Genomic DNA, 17,998 nt, shown 5'->3' with positions numbered 1-17,998 from the left:
ATAGACCACAGTATGTCTGGATGGTGAATGTTCATCAGAGACAAAGGTATTTTCTTGAGTGTTCAGAGCAGTGTAATAGCATCACTCTTGTTCTCTATATACATAAATGGTGTGATGGATAGGGTGAGCAGCAATCTGCAACTGTTTGCTGATGACGCTGTAGTATGTGGGAAATGTCGTCATTGAGTGACTGTAGGAGAATTCGGGATGACTTGGCCAGAGTTTATCTTCAGTGTAATTATTGGCAGCTTGCTCTAAATGTAGGAAAATGTAAGCTGATGCACATGACTAGGAAAAACTATCCTGTAATGTTTGAATAGTTTGTGGTGTGTTGCTTCACACAGCTACATTGATTAAATATTTAGATGTAACATTGCAAAGTTACATGAAATGAAATGAGCACATGTCTGTTGTAAGAAAATGCTAGACTTCATTATATTTGGAGAATTCTAGGAAAGTGGAGCTGATCTGTAAAGGACATTGTATATAGAACATGTTGGGGTGACCCATTCTTGGACGTTGGGGATTTGCACCAGGTGAGATTAAAGAGAGACATCAAAGCAGTTCAGAGGTGTGCTGCTAGATTTGTTATGGATAGGTACATAGGTTTGATTAATGTGCAAATATTATGGAAATGCTCTTGAACTGAAATGGGAATTCATACAGGGAGGAACACGTGTGTGTGTGTGTGTGTGTGTGTGTGTGTGTGTGTGTGTGTGTGTGTGTAATGCTGTTGAAAGTTTAGAGAACCAGCATTTGTCACTGACTGCAGAAGAATCTTACTGCCATTAACAAACATCTCTAGAAGGAATGCGAAGAAAAGGTAAGAGAAATAAAGGCTCTTACTTTTTTTGCCTTGCTCCTTTTCAAGTGGAACATGAAACAGAATGACAATTATACCCTGTACTGAATGGTGTCTTGAGGAGTATGTATGTAGATGTGGATCTTTTACCTTAAATCATTCCAGGTGGCTACTGTGGAATATATGCTGGTTTTGACAGATGACAGTGACTGATTACTGATCACACAGTGTAGTAATATTTGGTCTTTCTGCATATTTATACAAATTACATTACATTTCATTATTTATAGGATCAGCTGCATCATTACATCACATTACATTACATTTCATTATGTATAGGATCATCTGCATCACACACAGATCATCAGTAATGTTTCCTTATAGTGTACACATCTATGTTATCTCCGAACAGTGTTGTAGAGCCACAGGCGTTATCTGACAGGTCATTTGCACAGGTTGATGCTTCTAAGACAGACTACCCAAAATATATTCTGAAGGAGCAAATGTCAAGGTTCAGTTTTTGTTGAGTCGTAGTGGACAGTGTGCCTAATTTCGTGACATTCACAAGTAATTTTTCTTTTGGCATTGGAAAGAGCCTTCCAACGAGGTCTTCAATGACTCAACTTGTGTGGAACTTTATAAAATAATATCAAGATAAGTGTGGAATGCCACCATCCTGCCACAAGGAGAAGAGGACCCACAAATATCTGCTCTGTTGTACCAAATGGAAGCAAAAAGTTAACTGAAGTGCAGTTTGTATGTTTGTTATTGTGACTGTCATATCAAATGCTTAAAATATTGACCTTGAGTGTTGATATACATCATAAAGTGATTCCAGGCAGACAATGCTGATTGCTGAATCTTATCTGGGCTTATTGCAGCACAGTGTTGTACAGCATTTCATGTGTTGAAGCGTCGTCGGTGTGGTCTTGTAGAACATGGGTATAAATTTTCTGCACATGCAGGTCCAGAAGTGTGAAAAGTAGATGTTTTTTTGTATCCTGAACAAGAAATCCAACAATCTCCAAATGTTTTCATAGAAAAATCAGTAAATATTTGCATGGAATGGGTGGGATGCCTGTCAGGTTGGTACCACATGGATTGTCTTGTGTGTGTCAAGGTAACATATCTGTTTGGAACTATAGCTATTTGTGGCTGTTTAGAGTTCCATCAACAAAACAAGGATCATTGAAAGGATTCTTGGAAAGCCCACACCACGCATTTACAGACTGAGGCTGTTGTTTATCAAGTCCTTTCAGCCAAAATATATATGGAAGTGACCAGTAGGGCTTTATTATGAACAAGAAGTTGTGCAACATTGGTGAATGATGCATCATCCATGAACAAAACGTTGCATAGAAACACAGCATCACTTCGCAGTTTTCATAGGTATAGTTTGGAGAATTGCCAGCAGGTGGCCTTTGCTGCGGCTGGGTGGCATCAGGGCGGAAGACACGCGATGAAACAGTCTCTAAGCATTCACGAGCTCAATTCAACGCACAGACTTACGACCCCAAATCGTTCCCCTCCCTGGCCACACTATGGGAGGAACGTCAGGCTAAGGATGGCAGCGTATCTTATTCGCCCCGGTACCTTGTATGTACGAGAGCTGATGGGGAATCTTTCATGACAATGAAGCCTCAGTTTTTTGTTGAGCATTTAGAGGACAAGTTTGAGGAGGTGGAGGTATTGTCCAAAATGAGATCTGGGTCAGTCTTGATCAAAACAGCATCCTCTGCCCACTCATGGACGTTACTCACTTGTGACAAGGTGGGGGATGTTTCTGTAACCATCACGCCCATTAAGAGCTTAAATAAATATGGTCCAGAATATTATATTTCAGAGGGACCTTTTTTTGCAGTCTGAAGATGAGCTGCACGCCAATGTAGATTGGCGAGGTGTACATTTCATCTGGCATGTCCACCGGGGTCCAAGGGATAATCAGGTTTCTACCGGTGGCTTCATCTTGGCCTTCGAGAGTGACACATTGCCTGAGGAGGTCAAGGTGATCGTCTACCGCTGTGATGTAAAGCCCTATCCATCCCCCAATATTGTGCTTTAAGTGCTGGAAGTTCGGCCATATGTCTTCTCGCTGTACTTCCAGCATCACATGTTGAGATTGCGGACGCCCACCACTTCCCAATACTCCATGTGCCCTGCTTCCCATCTGTGTCAACTACGGAGAGCACCATTTGCTTTGCTCGCCTGACTGCAGGATTCTCCAGAAAGAAGGGTAAATCGTGGAGTACAAGACCCTGGACCAACTGAGGCTAAGAGAGAATTTGAACGCCAGCATCCTGTACGTATGAAATCCTCTTATGCCGCCGCTACAACAGTTCTGGCACAATCAGCTCCGCCAACCCCAGTCACCTCTCAGAGCCGGGAGACTACACCTGCCCCCTTGATGGTGGGGGGGCATTTCTCTCCCTGTTGCTCCTGCATCACCTACTTCGGGAGCAACAGCCCGCCCCCCTCCCCCCACAACCATCGGGGATATCAGTCCACACTTCTGCCTGGAGAAGCATAAGTCTTTTTCGGCTCCTCTCGCTAGGAAGCGGTCCTTTCGGTCACTCCTTTCCCATGTTTCTGCTAGTGGGAAAGACGACACCCGCCAGTGGCTGAGGAGCCCAAAAGCAGCTGGTCCAAGGGCTTCATGCTCATCCTCAGTCCCGGAGACTGAATCAGTGAAGTCCTCCCAGCTGCAAAAACCCAAGGAGCAGCAAGAGAAACCCAAAAAGCAGTCCTCTAAGACCAAGGAAATTGCGGTGGCACCCACACTACTGCTACCTGCAAGCTCTTCATCTGCGGATGGGGTGGAGATTCTGGCGTCCGCTGAGGACCTAGATCTTGCCAGATCCTCAGACACAATGGATATAGACTGCTCAGGCAATAAGTTGGTGGCAGCAGGTGACTCCGAGGCGTAAACTGCCTCATTGAATGTTCCATGCCTTCCCAGTCCCACGATGACGTCATCCGCCAGTGGAACTGCGGCAGTTTTTACCACCGCCTGGCTGAGGTACGGCACCTGTTAAGCTTTACACCTGCTATCTGCATTGCCCCCCAGGAAACCTGTTTCCTGGCAATGCGGACCCCTTCCTTCCGCGGCTATAAGGGATATTACAGGAACCGTAGTGAGTATTGTCTAGTGTCAGGTGGAGTTTGCGTTTATGTCCTAAACTCAATCTGTAGTGACACTGTGCCCCTTCAAACCTCCCTTGAAGCTGTGGCTGTGAGAATAAGGACGACACACGAAATAACTGTCTGCAATGTATATCTTCCTCCAGATGGTGCAGTACCCCTGAATGTATTAGCTGCACTGATTGGTTAACTCCCTAAACTTTTCCTACTTTTGGGAGATTTTAATGCCCATAACCCCTTGTGGGGTGGCACCGTTCTTACTGGCCGAGGCAGAGACGTCGAAATTTTTCTGTCCGAGTTCGACCTCTGCCTCTTAAATACTGGGGCCGACACACAAATCGGTGTGGCTCATGGTAGTTACTCGGCCATTGATATATCAATTTGCAGCCCAGGACTTCTCTCATCTATCCACTGAAGAGCATGTGGCAACCTGTGTAGTAGTGACCAGTTCCCCATCTTTCTGTCACTGCCCCGGCATCAGGCCCACGGTCGCCTGCCCAGATGGGCTTTAAACAAGGCGGACTGGGAAACTTTCACCTCTGCTGTCACCATTGAATCTCCCTCACACGGTAACATTGATGTGATGGTTGAGCAGGTGACTACAACAATTGTTTCTGTGGCATGACACGTGATCCTTCACTCTTTAGGGTGCCCCTGGCGTAAGGCAGTCAGTTGGTGGTCACCGGAACATCGGTGAGCTCTACAGTGGCATAAGCGGCACCCTGCCGTGGAGCACCTTGTAGCCTTTAAACAGCTCGATGCCCGCGTTCGCCAACTTATCAGACAACGGAAGCAGGAGTGTTGGGATAGATATGTCTCGACCATTGCATGCCATATGTCATCTTCCAAAGTCTGGGCAACGATCAAACATCTTTTCAGGTACCACACTCAAACAGGTGTTCCCGATGTTAACATAAATGGCGTGTTATCTACTGATGCTAATGCGATTGCCGAGCACTTTGCTTGAGCCTCTACGTTGGAGAATTACCCTACAGCCTTCCGCACTCTCAAATGGCGGCTGGAAGGGAAAGTCCTCATTTACTACATGCCACAGTGAATCCTATAACACCCCATTTACAGAGTGGGAGTTCCTCTGTGCCCTTGCACATTGCCCGGACACAACTCCTGTGCCTGCTCGGATCCACAGCCAGATGATTAAAAATCTCTCATCTGACTACAAGCGAAATATCCTCGTCATCTTCAACCGGATCTGGTGTGATGGCGTCTTTCCATCGCAGTGGCAGCAGAGCACCATCATTCCGGTGCTCAAACCCGGTGAAAACCTGCTTTATGTCGATAGCTATCAGCCCAGCAGCCTCACCAATGTTCTTTGTAAGCTGCTGGATTGTATGGTGTGTCGACGGTAGGGTTGGGTCCTAGAGTCACATGGCCTACTAGCTCCATGTCAGGGCAGCTTCCGCCAGTGTCACTCTACCACTGGTAATCTTGTGTCTCTCGAGTCTGCCATCCTCATAGCCTTTGGCGTGGTTGCCATCTTTTTTGACTTACGTAAAGCATACAACCCGACCTGCCAAAATCATATCCTTGCCACATTGTATGAGTGGGGTCTCCGGGGCCCCTCCCGATTTTTATCCAAAACTTCCCTTCGCTCCATACTTTCCATGTCCAAGTTGGTGCCTATTATAGTTCCATCCATATCCAGGAGAATGGAGTCTTGCAGGGCTCTGTATTGAGTGACTGTCTATTTTTAGTGGCCATTAACAGTCTAGCAGCAGCTGTCAGGCCCCTCTGTCTCACCTACTCTGTATGCAGACGACTTCTGCATTTCGTACTGCTGCTCCAGTACTGGAGTTGCTGAGTGTCGCCTCCAGGAAGCCATCCACAAGGCACAATCATGGGCTCTAGCCCATGGCTTCCAGTTTTCCGCCATTAAGACGTGTGTCATGCATTGCTGTCAGCGTCATAACATTCATCCAGAACCAGCACTTTACATTAATGACGATCCACTCACTGTAGTGGAGACACATTGATTCTTAGGTCTGGATTTTGATGCTCATTTGACTTGGCTTCCTCATCTACGTCAGCTTAAATGGATGTGTTGGAAGCACCTCAATGCCCTCCGCTGCCTGAGCACTACCTACTGGGGTGCATATTGCTCCACGCTGCTGCAGCTCTACAGAGCCCTTGTTCAATCCAGCCTTGACTATGGGAGTGTGATTTATTGTTCTGCAGCACCCTCAGCATTGCATTTGCTCGACCTATTGCACCATTGCGGAGTTCGACTAGTGACAGGAGCTTTTAGGACGAGTCCAGTGACAAACGTACTGCTGGAGGCCTGAGTCCCTCCATTGAAGATCAGAGAAGCAGCACTGCTCGCCAGTTATGTTGCACGCATTCATACCGCTCCTGAACATTGTAATTACCAACCATGGCAGTTCACCTCCCACATAGGTGGCCCAATTCACGGCTAACGATTGCAATTCACGGCTAACGATTGCAGTTCACGTGCGATCGCTTCTGTCTGAACTGGAGTCCTTCCCTTCACCACCTAGCCTCGAGTTCCATTCATGTACACCTCCGTGGTGTAGCTGTAGGCTGAAGCTTCGCCTGGACCTTTCGCGTGGTCCTAAGTACTCCGTTAACCCTGTGGCTCTCCGCTATCACTTCCTCTCAATTCTTGAAGTGTTCTGGAGCTCTAAAGTGGCTTACACTGACGACTCGACGGCTGATGGTAATGTTGGCTTCGCCTTTTCCACAGAGGCCATATTGAACAGCATTTCTTGCCCAATGGCTGCAGTGTATTCACTGCAGAGCTGGTGGCCATATCTCACTTCAGTATATCTGTTCATGCCCTGAGGAATCATTTCTTCTGTGTACTGACTCCTTGAGCAGCCTACAAGCTATCAACCAGTGCTACCCTCGCCATCCTTGGGTGGCATCCATCCAGGAGTTCATCTGTGCCCTGGACTGGTCCCGTTGTTCAGTGGTGTTTGTGAGGACCCAGGCACGTCGGCATCCCAGGCAACGAACTTGCCGACAGGCTGGCCAAACAGGCTACACGGAAACTGCTTCTGGGGATGGGCATCTCTGAACCTGACCTGTGTTCTGACTTACGCCGCTCCGTTTTTCAGCTTTGGGAGGCAGAATGGCATAACAGTATGCACAACAAACAGTGTATCATTAAGGAGACTACGAATGTGTGTAAGTCTTCCATGCGGGCCGTGCACAGGGAATCAGTTGTCCTCTGCTGGCTCCGCATTGGCCACGCTTGAGTGACCCACGGTTACCTCTTGTGCCGTGAAGACCCACCTCAGTGTCGATGCGGCGCCTGGTCGACAGTGGCCCATATTCTGGTGCATTGTCCCACTTTGACTGCCCAGCGACGAAATCTTGGGTTACCGGACTCGTTGCTGCTCATTTTATCTGACAATGCCTCATTGACTGATTTAGTCTTACATTTTATTCATGAGAGTGGATTTTATCATTTGATCTTTGTCCCTCTGTGTCCTCCGCCCCAGTGCTTTTAGGGTGTAGGTTTTGTGTGTTGCAGAGTGGCTGGCTTTTCCTTTTTATTCTCGTGGCCAGCCACTGTAATCTGCTTTCTTGTTTTACTATCATCTGTTTCTAGCGTCTCTCTGTTGTTTTCTTTTCCTCTCTGGTTCCTTTTAGTGTTCGTTGCCTTTCCTTCGTTCTTATGATTTTTTCCTTTCTTTCCGTTTTGTGTTATATGCCTCGTCTGTTTTATTCTCACACTTGTGGCATTGTTTTATTAGGAACAAGGGACTGATGACCTTGTAATTTGGTCCCTTCTGCCCTCTTTTAAACCAACCACCCAATCTTGCTGCCATATAATGACCAATGTTTGAATTTCCAAGACATGCACAAAGTGTCAGTCGTGCAAAGATTGTGGCTGAATGTAACTACTTAGCCTTTAGAACTGTATACATTTTTTCCTTCTAAATGTTCAATGTAGTTTTGATATTTTTTCCTGTTGAAAGAGGTTTCCATAATTTCAGAACTAGTTACCATTTTAAGTTAGCGTAATTATAGTTGACACGGCAAAGTTTCAAAAATTCGTTAACGACAATGGACATATTGTGTCTATAGCCAGCCTCGTCTTTGGTTTTCTATGACAATCCATGTTTTGCTTATGTGCTGGTTCTAAGCATTACTCTCATTTTTACAATAGTTTGTTATTAGTGATTACTCTCTGTGGAAGAGATTTTAGAAATTCTGTAAAATGGTGATATCTGATATTGAAGAACTTGAAAATCACATCAGTTTTCCTTCAGTTGCTGACAGCAATGATGAAGTCCTCCAGACAGTGGGTTATCTCAAGGAGGAAGATTTAGATGAAATAATCATGTTGATGAGCCTGATTTTGAAATACTTACTAGCAATAACATTTTGGAAGAACATATTTCTTTCTGAAGTCTTGGAGCGAATGCCTCTGTTGAACAAGTATATTGCAGTATTGTGGATTATGACATGAATACAGACTATAAAGAAGAGAGGCAAATCTTCAAATGAAGCATACCCATCTGTATGTATGTGCAAAGCATAGAAATGAACTGAAACCAGTAGAGCATACCAGATATTATTCTGTGGACTATTTACCATGTTTTGATCAGCAGTGATTGGCATCTAGAGGCAAAAACCCTGGGTGATAAGCTAAAACACCAAATTCAAGGTCCAACTTTGAATAGCAAGAGGGCACAATAGCTTTCTGCAATTCTGGACAAAATAAATTTTGCGTGAAATACATTGCCACCAGCATAGTTTTACTTTTGTAAAGCTTTTTCTGATAAATTTTCGTAACCATTTTGCAAGAATATTATTTAAATGTATCAGTCCATTAAAAACAGATGTCACAATAATTTCAGAGATTAAAAGTACACAAAAAAAAAAAAATTCCGAAAACTATGAAAAATTATACCTGTAAGTCACAGTGTCCTCTTTAGTGGATGATCCATAACTTGAATAGTCCAATTTTGGTGTATGCTATGTGAAGAAGTTTCTAAAAATAAGTTCGGCTTCAATACAAAATTGCCATCCTGGAAATGAAAAAGAATAACTGTAACTTGTTGACATTGGCGAGATAAGTCTATATTTTGATACATGTTGCCTTATAACCTTCTTGTACATAAAAATGACATATAACCTTCTTGTACATAAGAATGACATACACCTTTTTCCAGTCACATGGCATACTTTGTTCTAGTGATTGATGATCTATGGTGAGCTGTTCCTAGAAGAGGAGTTGGTTCTTCTGCATATTTGATATAAAATTTTGCCCTATCAGGACCAGTGGCCTTTTCACTATCAGTTCAGTTATTTCTATATTGGTCACTTTTTTTTCATCTGTGTGATGGCAAAAGTAAGAAATGCATTGTCATCTTTAGTGAGGCAATTTCAGAAGACAGAATTTAGTATTTCAGGCTTCATTTTATTATCTTCCATTTGGATGGTGTCATGGTCAGTGGCCATTTAGACAGATGACTTCGTTTCAGCAATTGATATGTAGAAACTATGATCGTGCTGCTTTTGAATTCATTGAACACTTCATACGTAGCTGTCTTACGCACTTTTGAATGTAGTTCAGCTGTTCTTCAGCAGCAGAGATTTTGTTTGATTGTGCCATTCAGCTTTCTTTACTTTTGTAGTAACTTTCTAATATTGTTATCGAACTGTGGTGGGTTCTTCTCATCCCTCATCTTTTGTGACACAAACATATTGACCACAAGGCCTGCAGTATGTAGAAATTTGTCCGATTCCTTTTACATTTGTTGATTGTGATCAGTTCTCTCTGCATCTATGCACAGCGAGCACATATCTTGACATTTTCCATTTTTAAATACAGATTTATATGTAGATATAGCATATTAAACTCGTAGAAAAAGTAAGTAGATTCAAAGCTTTTTTGTGTGATGGTTTCTGTCTGTCTTTGTTATGTTTTAAACACTTGCTGTTTGTCTTATGACTTTCCTTTGTTATTAAGTGATGTTCGAATTTCAACATTCGTTGTTGTATAAATTTATTTAATAAATGACTGGAAATGTGGCATACTCATGTCCCACTTTGCAAATCCGAAGAAAGTGTAAACTTAAAAAATATCAATATAACAGACATCATTAGATCTGTTGTGGTGGCTCACATGTGGATTGATATACAAATGCTCATGAGACCCATTATGTTCATTGTGTTGGAAGATTCAATTGTCGCTTCCTTTGGATGTGCGAAGTGGGATGTGGTAGGTCGAAGTTCACATAATTTATTACACAAATTTAGTCTGTGCAATGGCACAAATTGATTGTGCTGAAGAATGACAGAAATGTTGAAATTGTGATTTGATTCAACAAATGAATACACCATAAGCGAAATGTGATGCCCTTCAGACAGTATGTACAGACTTGCTCCCATACTTTAGAAGTTAACAATATCAATTATTAAATCTGTGTATTGAGATGCTCTACTAAACACTGTGACTATCTCTTCAGTTGCTATTGAGTGTTCTCATCTTTGGAATAATATTTCAAATAACATGATGAAAACTGAGCAAGGTAGTGCAATGATTAACACACTGGACTCTCATTTGGGAGGATGATGGTTCAAATCCGCATCTGGCCATCCTGATTAAGGTTTTCCTTGATTTCCCTAAATTGCTTCAGGCAAATGCCAGGATGCTTCCTTTGAAAAGGCACTGCCAACTTCCTTCTCCATCCTTCCCTAATCCGATGGGACTGGTGACCTCGCTGTTTGGTCCCATCCCCCAAATCGGCTAACCAACCTAACAGGATGAAATTAAGTGACACATTCGATTTGCATTCAGGAGGAGTTTTTCAATTCCCTGTCTGTCCATTTTAATCCTCATAAGTTGTCTAGTGCAAATTATCGTTATTGGGAAGAAATGGTACTGGCCTAGCATGACATAACTGAGGTACTACTGTCTGCTTTAATGTTAGGTGCACCAGATAGTTCCTTGTACAACCTAACTAAATGGGAAATAGAAGTGATGTGCGCTTCTTTAATAACTCATCTAAACTATTAAATGGTATCGGATCTAGGATATTCTGAATGAAGAAATAGAAAGTTTTGAATGAACGTATCTAAACCAAGTATGATAATTGGAAGTCCTGGTCAGAATGTAAGTAGTAAAAGCAACAACATATGAGATACCATGTGGCCGATTTGCACATTAATGAGATGGAAAATGTAGCTAAGGTTTTGGACTTTGTCCTTCAGAGCTAATAGAATACACATACACTATCATGGCTACACTGTTCTGGCCAACTACATCATATTGGCAGTGCAGCTTGAGTGGGTAAGGTGTTGTCAAGTGGTAAGAGCCAAGGAGAAAGGTGAGATGAGGTGAGGTGAGGTGGAGGACATAGTGTGGGAGACAAACGTGGCTGACGGCTGGGAGAGTCAGACGGTATGTTAGCTGTTGGCTGGGAAGGGTAGCTGTTAGCTGGGAAGAGGAGGCAGCGAGTGGATAGTATAGAAATGTGGCAAAGATGAGCTCATTCTGGTGCCAGTGGGGGAGCCATGTATGGATGATAATTATGTAGAGGAATGGTTTGGGAGGGGCAGATAGAACAGAGGAAGAAGAGACTTCGGAGGTGTGTGTGTGTGTGTGTGTGTGTGTGTGTGTGTGTGTGTGTGTAGAACAATTGAAGTGGGGAGTGTAGAGCAGGGCATGGAAGTGGGTGTGGGACAAGGACTAGCTGAAATTAAAGCCAGGAGGATTGTGGAATTGAAGGATGTGTTATGAGGACAAATTCCATCTTCGCGGTTTGGAGAAACTGATATTAAAGGGATTGAGGAAGAGGAGGAGGAGGAGGAGGAGGTGGTATCCAGGTGACGGGGGTTGTGAAGCCACCATTGAAATCGTGGTTAACTCAGCAGTGTGTTCCCCAGCTAGATGGTCAATTTTGCTATTTGCCACAGTTGGCAGTGGCCATTGATTTGGATGAACTGCTATTTGGTAGTGTGCCTACACGAGACTGTTGGTACATAGGCCAGGTCTTGCACCTGAGTTTTCCACAGGAGTGTGTCCTGTCTAGTAAGGGGTCAGGTTTAAACGTGGCATGTGGGCAAACCAGGATATTTTGTAGATTTGGTAAGTGATGTAATACCATTTTGTGAGAGGTGGGAAGGATTTTGGATAGGAAGTTGCCCATTTCTGGGCACGAAAGTAGTCGAAGCCCCAATAAAGTGTGTGTCGCTGTACATGTGTGCCCCTAATCCTATGATCATCCCTGTAAACTGGATGCAGAGGAGCATCTCCATCATTACCCAGCATCACCCCAGAGTGACATCACGTAACCACATACTTTTATGTGGATTCGACCACGACGAAGCTGTCCACCCAAATGAATGGCCGCCATTAAACTACGACTGAGAGCAAAATTGACCACACAGTGGCTGAACATGCTGCTGAGCTCGATGTGGCTAGTTCACAATTCATGCTGTCTGGATCCCCTGCTCAATACCAGTATCCTTGAATTACATAGATGGGAATTGTGCTTATCACACATACTTCAATCCCACAGTTGCCCTGGTCTCTCTCGCCAGGGACTCCTGTCCCACCATCCCCGCCTCCACCTTTGTCTGTATGTCCCGCACTTCACACATTCTACACTCAAGCTCTCCTCTCCAGTCTCGCTTCTCCTATGTTCTATCTATTCTAACTAGGAAGACAAGGAAACACACTGCCATTTAAGAGATAAAATTTATTAGGTCACAGAGTAACATCAACAAGAATACAGTGAAAGTAAATTACATGTCTTGAACATATCGAACATCTGAGGGTCCAGATGCCCATGCATGCCCATATAAATATGCTGTCCATGTTGAGTGTCACTGGAGTAGTGCTATGCATGCATAGCAAATCTGGTGATGGCGATCAGTGATTGGGCTGCCCCGGGTAGCTCTGTATATGCCTTTTGAATGTTGGCACACGCTAAGCTTGCCATAATGGCCAGACTTATGTCCACTGTGGGCAGTAGGTGTAGTAACCAGCTTGTTATGACACTTCTCCTTCCTGATGGGCGGAAAGACCAGGTGTTCCTAGTCACAATACTGTGAATGAAGACACATCCATGCCATCCGTGGTGATGACAGGGACAGCAGCTATAGGCTCGAAACGTTTTCAATCAGCCTGAACTGGCATGTACAGTCAAATATGGGATGAGGGCACCCCCACTGCCCACGAACCCTGGGACAACGGGTGGACATTACCAGTGACAGAGCTTTCTCATTTTCAGTCCACAGTGAGGGATGGCAGCAGTTACAGCAGACTGGAGAGGAGAGACTCTGGTGACAGAGACCCAGCTTCTGTCCCTGCTGATGGCAGTGTCTGCTCAGTGTAGTGAGATGCGCCAGCACCAGCCACAGATAGTAAACCTGCCATCATTGTTTACAAAGACCAAACTGCCAGGACAGGCAGGCATAATCGGAGTTGACAGAGAGCAAGGCATCAGGCCAACAGCCCAAGGACGGGGCCCTGAGCTCTGCCTGGGATGCAACTGATCCCAGTGATGTGCCACAAGGCAATAATAGGCGTGAACCATGAAGATGTGGCCACTGCCCTGTATGTAGATAATGGCTGGAATCCACTGTTGATATCCAAATGCCCTGGCCCGGCCCAGCCTATTGTGGGCACAAATGTCGACAAAATAGGTGCCTCTGAGGATGCCTGCCCGGCAGCAAGAGGTTGATCAGTGTCTGCAACTGACAGCCATGCAGGAGCTCACTGGGCTCCTGGTCCCAGTTGACATCATGCTGAGAGCTTAAAAAAAGTGAGAGCGCCTCTTCAGGTAGGAAATCTACATACTTGCGTATGTGCATCTTAAGCATTCAGGCAAGGTGTTCTGCCTTGCCATTTGATTGAAGATAGAAGGGAGGTACTGTGATGTGGCAAATGCCATTTTGTGTACAAAAGTCCTTGAAAGACTGTGCCATGAACAGAGGACCATTGTCTGAAGGCAAGCATTTTGTGGAGAATATCTTCAACACGACCTTAAGAACTGCGTTTGTGATTGTCAACTTAAGGAAAAGCATCCCTTACCAATAACCAGGAAGTGATTAAAAAGTGCCCAGTGAAATCGGTGTGCACCCTTTCCTGCATTGGTGCCAGTCATGGTGGATAAACAGTGCATGGTGCCACCTGCTGACTCACACTTGCGAAAGGCTGGATGAGGTATTCCACCTTCCGATCAATGCCTGGCCAAAACATGTGGTGGAGTGTCTATTGCTGTGTGAGAGAGAGAGTCCCCAGTGACGCTGGTGTAAGAAGTGTAGAACCTCCCACCACAGAGCCACTGGAACCACGATGTGGGGAGTAAACCCTTCCATTAACAGGAGAATAACACCATCCAAGAGGCAGAGGTGATGGCACAACACACACAAATTTTGAAGCGGTTCAGATGCCCAGCCTGGTGGATGGTTTGGCCACCCATGTTGTATCATGGGTATGACTGTCAGAGCACTGATCTGTCACCACAGCAGAGACAATACAGGAACTGGTGATTGGGAAGCCATCCACCTAGTGCCTCACCTCTGTCTCCAGTTGGAAACAAAGCAGTTCCTCCTGGTCGAATGAGGGGTTTGGCCCATGGAGAGCTGGGACAGAGCACCAGTGTTCGCATATTGCAGTGTAGGATGAAAATGGATCTCATAATTGTATTGGTACAAGAACAGAGCCCAATGTGGAAATCAGTAAGTGGCTTTGTCCAGTAAGGATGCTGTCAGACTAAACAGGCGAACCAAGTATTTATGGTCGGCAATTAAATGAATTTTTTTTAAGGCATTGACAATATCAAGCACTTCTTCATTCACCTGAGAATAATGTTTCTAAGTTGAGTATTTTTGACACGAAGCTGTTTGGAGTCATCTGAATGACGAAAGGCCACAGCCACTCTGTGGCCAGGACCAGATGCTTGCCTGATTGAAATGTTGCAAACATGGTGCAGAGCGAAGACTGTCATTCAGCTGCACAACAGCATGCTCACAGGCTGCAGACCAAACAAAAGTAGCACTTTCCCGAAGCAGCAGATGCAAGGGGTGGGCAGTAGCAGCTGCTGCGGGAATAAGCTTGTCATAATATGCAATTTTGCCAAAGAATTTCTGAAATTCTCATAAATTAGAGGGATGGGGCAAAACCTTAATATCGGCTGCATGTTGTTTCATCAGGTACATGTCCTACCAGTCAATTTCATGACCGAAATAAACAATGGAAGGTAGGGAAAAGTGAGACTTACTGAGATTAAATTTGAGGCTCTTGGCTTGTAGAACAGTAAACAGAGAGAGGAAGTTGTGTAGTTGATGCTCTGAGGAAGCACGTATCGTGACGATATCATCAAGATAATTAACGCAGTGAGGGACAGCCATTGTAATCTGTTCTAAAAAAAGGTTAAAAGATGGCAGGCTCACTAGCATTTGATACTGATAAGAGGCTGAAAGGTGTATTAACAACAAGCATCTGTTTTGATGCCTTGTCCAATGGAATCAGAAGGTAGGCTTGGGCCAAGTTTATTCTCGAAAAGAATTGATCCCTAGACAACTTTGTGAGCAACTCCTCCAGGTGAGGCAGGGAGTAAGTGTCTATAACTACCTGTGCATTAATAGTGACCTAGAAGTCGCCACAGAACCAAAGCTGATGGAGCGGCTTCTTTATGGTCAGTAATCTTTTTTAGAAAATCGGTCCAATTACTCCAAGTGATATTAAGCAGTCCAGCTCCTTCTTAACTTAGATGCATAAAGCTAGTGGCACTGGCTGCACACAGAAAAAGCAAAACTTAACTCTGGGGGCAAACAGATCCAAAAACTCGGAACACAAGGAATCCAATTCATGATAAGGCACTTGATTTGACACCAGATGCATTGCATCTGGAGTAGAAAAGCCAAAAGTAGCAAAGAAATCTAGATCAAAGAAATTTTTAGTACTCGCGTTGTTAACCACTAAGTATGTAATGGGACGGAAAGCTGACTTGTAAACTGTGTTGAGCATGAATTGGAATCTGCTGTTTATGCTAGCTTACCGACCGACTCTTGTGCATGTCAATGGTTGGGACCCTTGCCAGGTGTACTACTGTGAATTGAGGAGAGACAGTGGCCCCTGTGTCGACTTGTAGGCTTTATGGCTTATCTGTCACCCATACTTCAATGAAAAGTTTGGTCTGGCCTGCTTACAGCCGTGAACAGAACAGTGAACATAACAATGAAACAGTATGAATATAGACGTCCATTGATTTTGGCAATGACTCCTTGGGGTGGGGGAAGAAGAGGAGGATAGACGGTAGAGATGGACATACCACTGCTGTATGACATCCTTTTTTTACATTTGTGGCAAGAGGCCCACCACTTGTCAACAATGATGACATCACTCCAAACCTCTAATTGGCAGCCCACCATGCAGGAAACCTTGAACAACTGTTTGGTATTCAAAACAAATTCTAACATAGGGCTCTCAGACTGAAGGGCCCACCAACACACCTTGTTATCTGGAACAAATAATTGCCTCTATGACTATGGTGTGCACATAAGACTCTGGAGTCTTATCCGTGATGAACCGACACTTAAGACTGCGGCCGTGGAGCTTGGACGCCCAAGCTCAATACAGTTGCTGCAGCTGTTTGTGACATTCATAGAATTCAATGGTGCAGCTACCACATGCATATACTTGCAGTGATAGGAGGAGAGCAAACTACAGATATTGTCATAAGAAAGCAATGCTGGTTCTTGCAGAGGAGCTAACTGGCACAGTAAGTGATAAATATGAGGGGGTATCCATGACAAGAAGAGAGTCTTATAAACCTTCATATCAACCACCTAGAATGTCACAAAATGTTGGTAAAGCTGCTTTTTGTCAGTGTTCCAGTCTTCCATGGATTCATCACGGGAAATGGGAGGCTGGGGGGGGGGGGGGGGCATGGCCACATGTGAAAAATCCAGCAGCTGAGCCTGGATCAACATAGTCAACAACCATTACAACACAGCCATGTGTGCCTGCTGGTGTTGCACAAGTGACTGGAGTAGAATCTCCATGGAAGAGCCGAACATCGGCAAAACCACCAAACCCATAACACATGAAAATTTGACCCTTGATGTTGCTACTTGTGTTCTAACTAGGAACTCAAGGAAACACATGGCTGTAAAAAAGATAAGATTTATTGGGTCATGGAGTGACATCAACAAGAATACAATTAAAGTAGTTTACATGTCTCGAAAACATTTAACAACTGAGGGTCCGGAGGCCCTTGCAAGTCCATATAAAGATGCTGTCCTGATCAGATATAACTGGTGTAGTGCTGCTTGCACGCAGCAAATCTGGTGATGTCAGTTGGTGACCATGCTGCCCCTGGTGGCGGCCTCAGGTAGTTGTGGGAACATCATTTGAATATTAGCACACACTGTGCTTGCTGTAGTACCCTGACTTAAGACCACTGTGGGCTGTAGGTGTAGTAACTGGTGGATTACTACACTTGTTCAACCTTCCAATCCACTGCTGTGTGTCATTGTAGGCCACACACAACTCTCTGCCAGCTTCCAGCTACCCTACCGTCCTATGCTCCCTCCCTCTGCCTGGCTCTTTTGATTCCTCTTCCACTTCATCGGAACAACTTCTTGACCCCACTCAAGTTGGTGTGCATATACAATGTAGTCTTTTTTTTTTTTTGTGCTTGATACCTGTGGAGGGCAGCACTGAAAGCCTAGGTAGGTTTCAGTCTATTTTTTTTTTTTTTTTTTTTTTTTTTTCGTCCTGTTGACTGCCCAGTCTCACATTGGCACATTGTGTTTTGTTACTTATGCTCTTTCCATTATGCAACTAAAACAAAGGTAGTTTCAGGGTCCAGACAAACCACCACTAAAATTGTTAAGGTCCTACTGAGGGGTTTTCTTTTGTATAGTATCACTTCTGAAAGATCCAGAGCTGCTTTTAATGACCTTGACATCATTGCAACATTATACTAACTTCCTCTTCTTCCTCAGTGCCTTGCCCACAAATCGCCCTTTGTCACCACCTATTTTTTTAAGGTGGCAGTAGGTCCTGCAGATTGCTGCTGGTGTCATTACATGACAGGCAGAATGACAGAA

The 17,998-nt window shown here is 44.4% G+C and overlaps 1 protein-coding gene across 1 annotated transcript in view; it reads left to right on the top strand.

The window, feature by feature from the left end:
* Nucleotides 1–17,998, top strand: part of LOC126248653 (vacuolar protein sorting-associated protein 26B-like) — a 71,197-nt gene that overhangs the window by 13,839 nt on the left and 39,360 nt on the right. The gene's annotated exons all lie outside the window — the stretch shown is intronic.

Source organism: Schistocerca nitens, chromosome 3, assembly GCF_023898315.1.
Source record: "Schistocerca nitens isolate TAMUIC-IGC-003100 chromosome 3, iqSchNite1.1, whole genome shotgun sequence".
In the NCBI taxonomy this organism is placed as follows: domain Eukaryota; kingdom Metazoa; phylum Arthropoda; class Insecta; order Orthoptera; family Acrididae; genus Schistocerca; species Schistocerca nitens.
The sequence above is the reverse complement of the archived record's forward strand: the minus strand, read 5'-3'. Positions and strand labels throughout refer to the sequence as shown.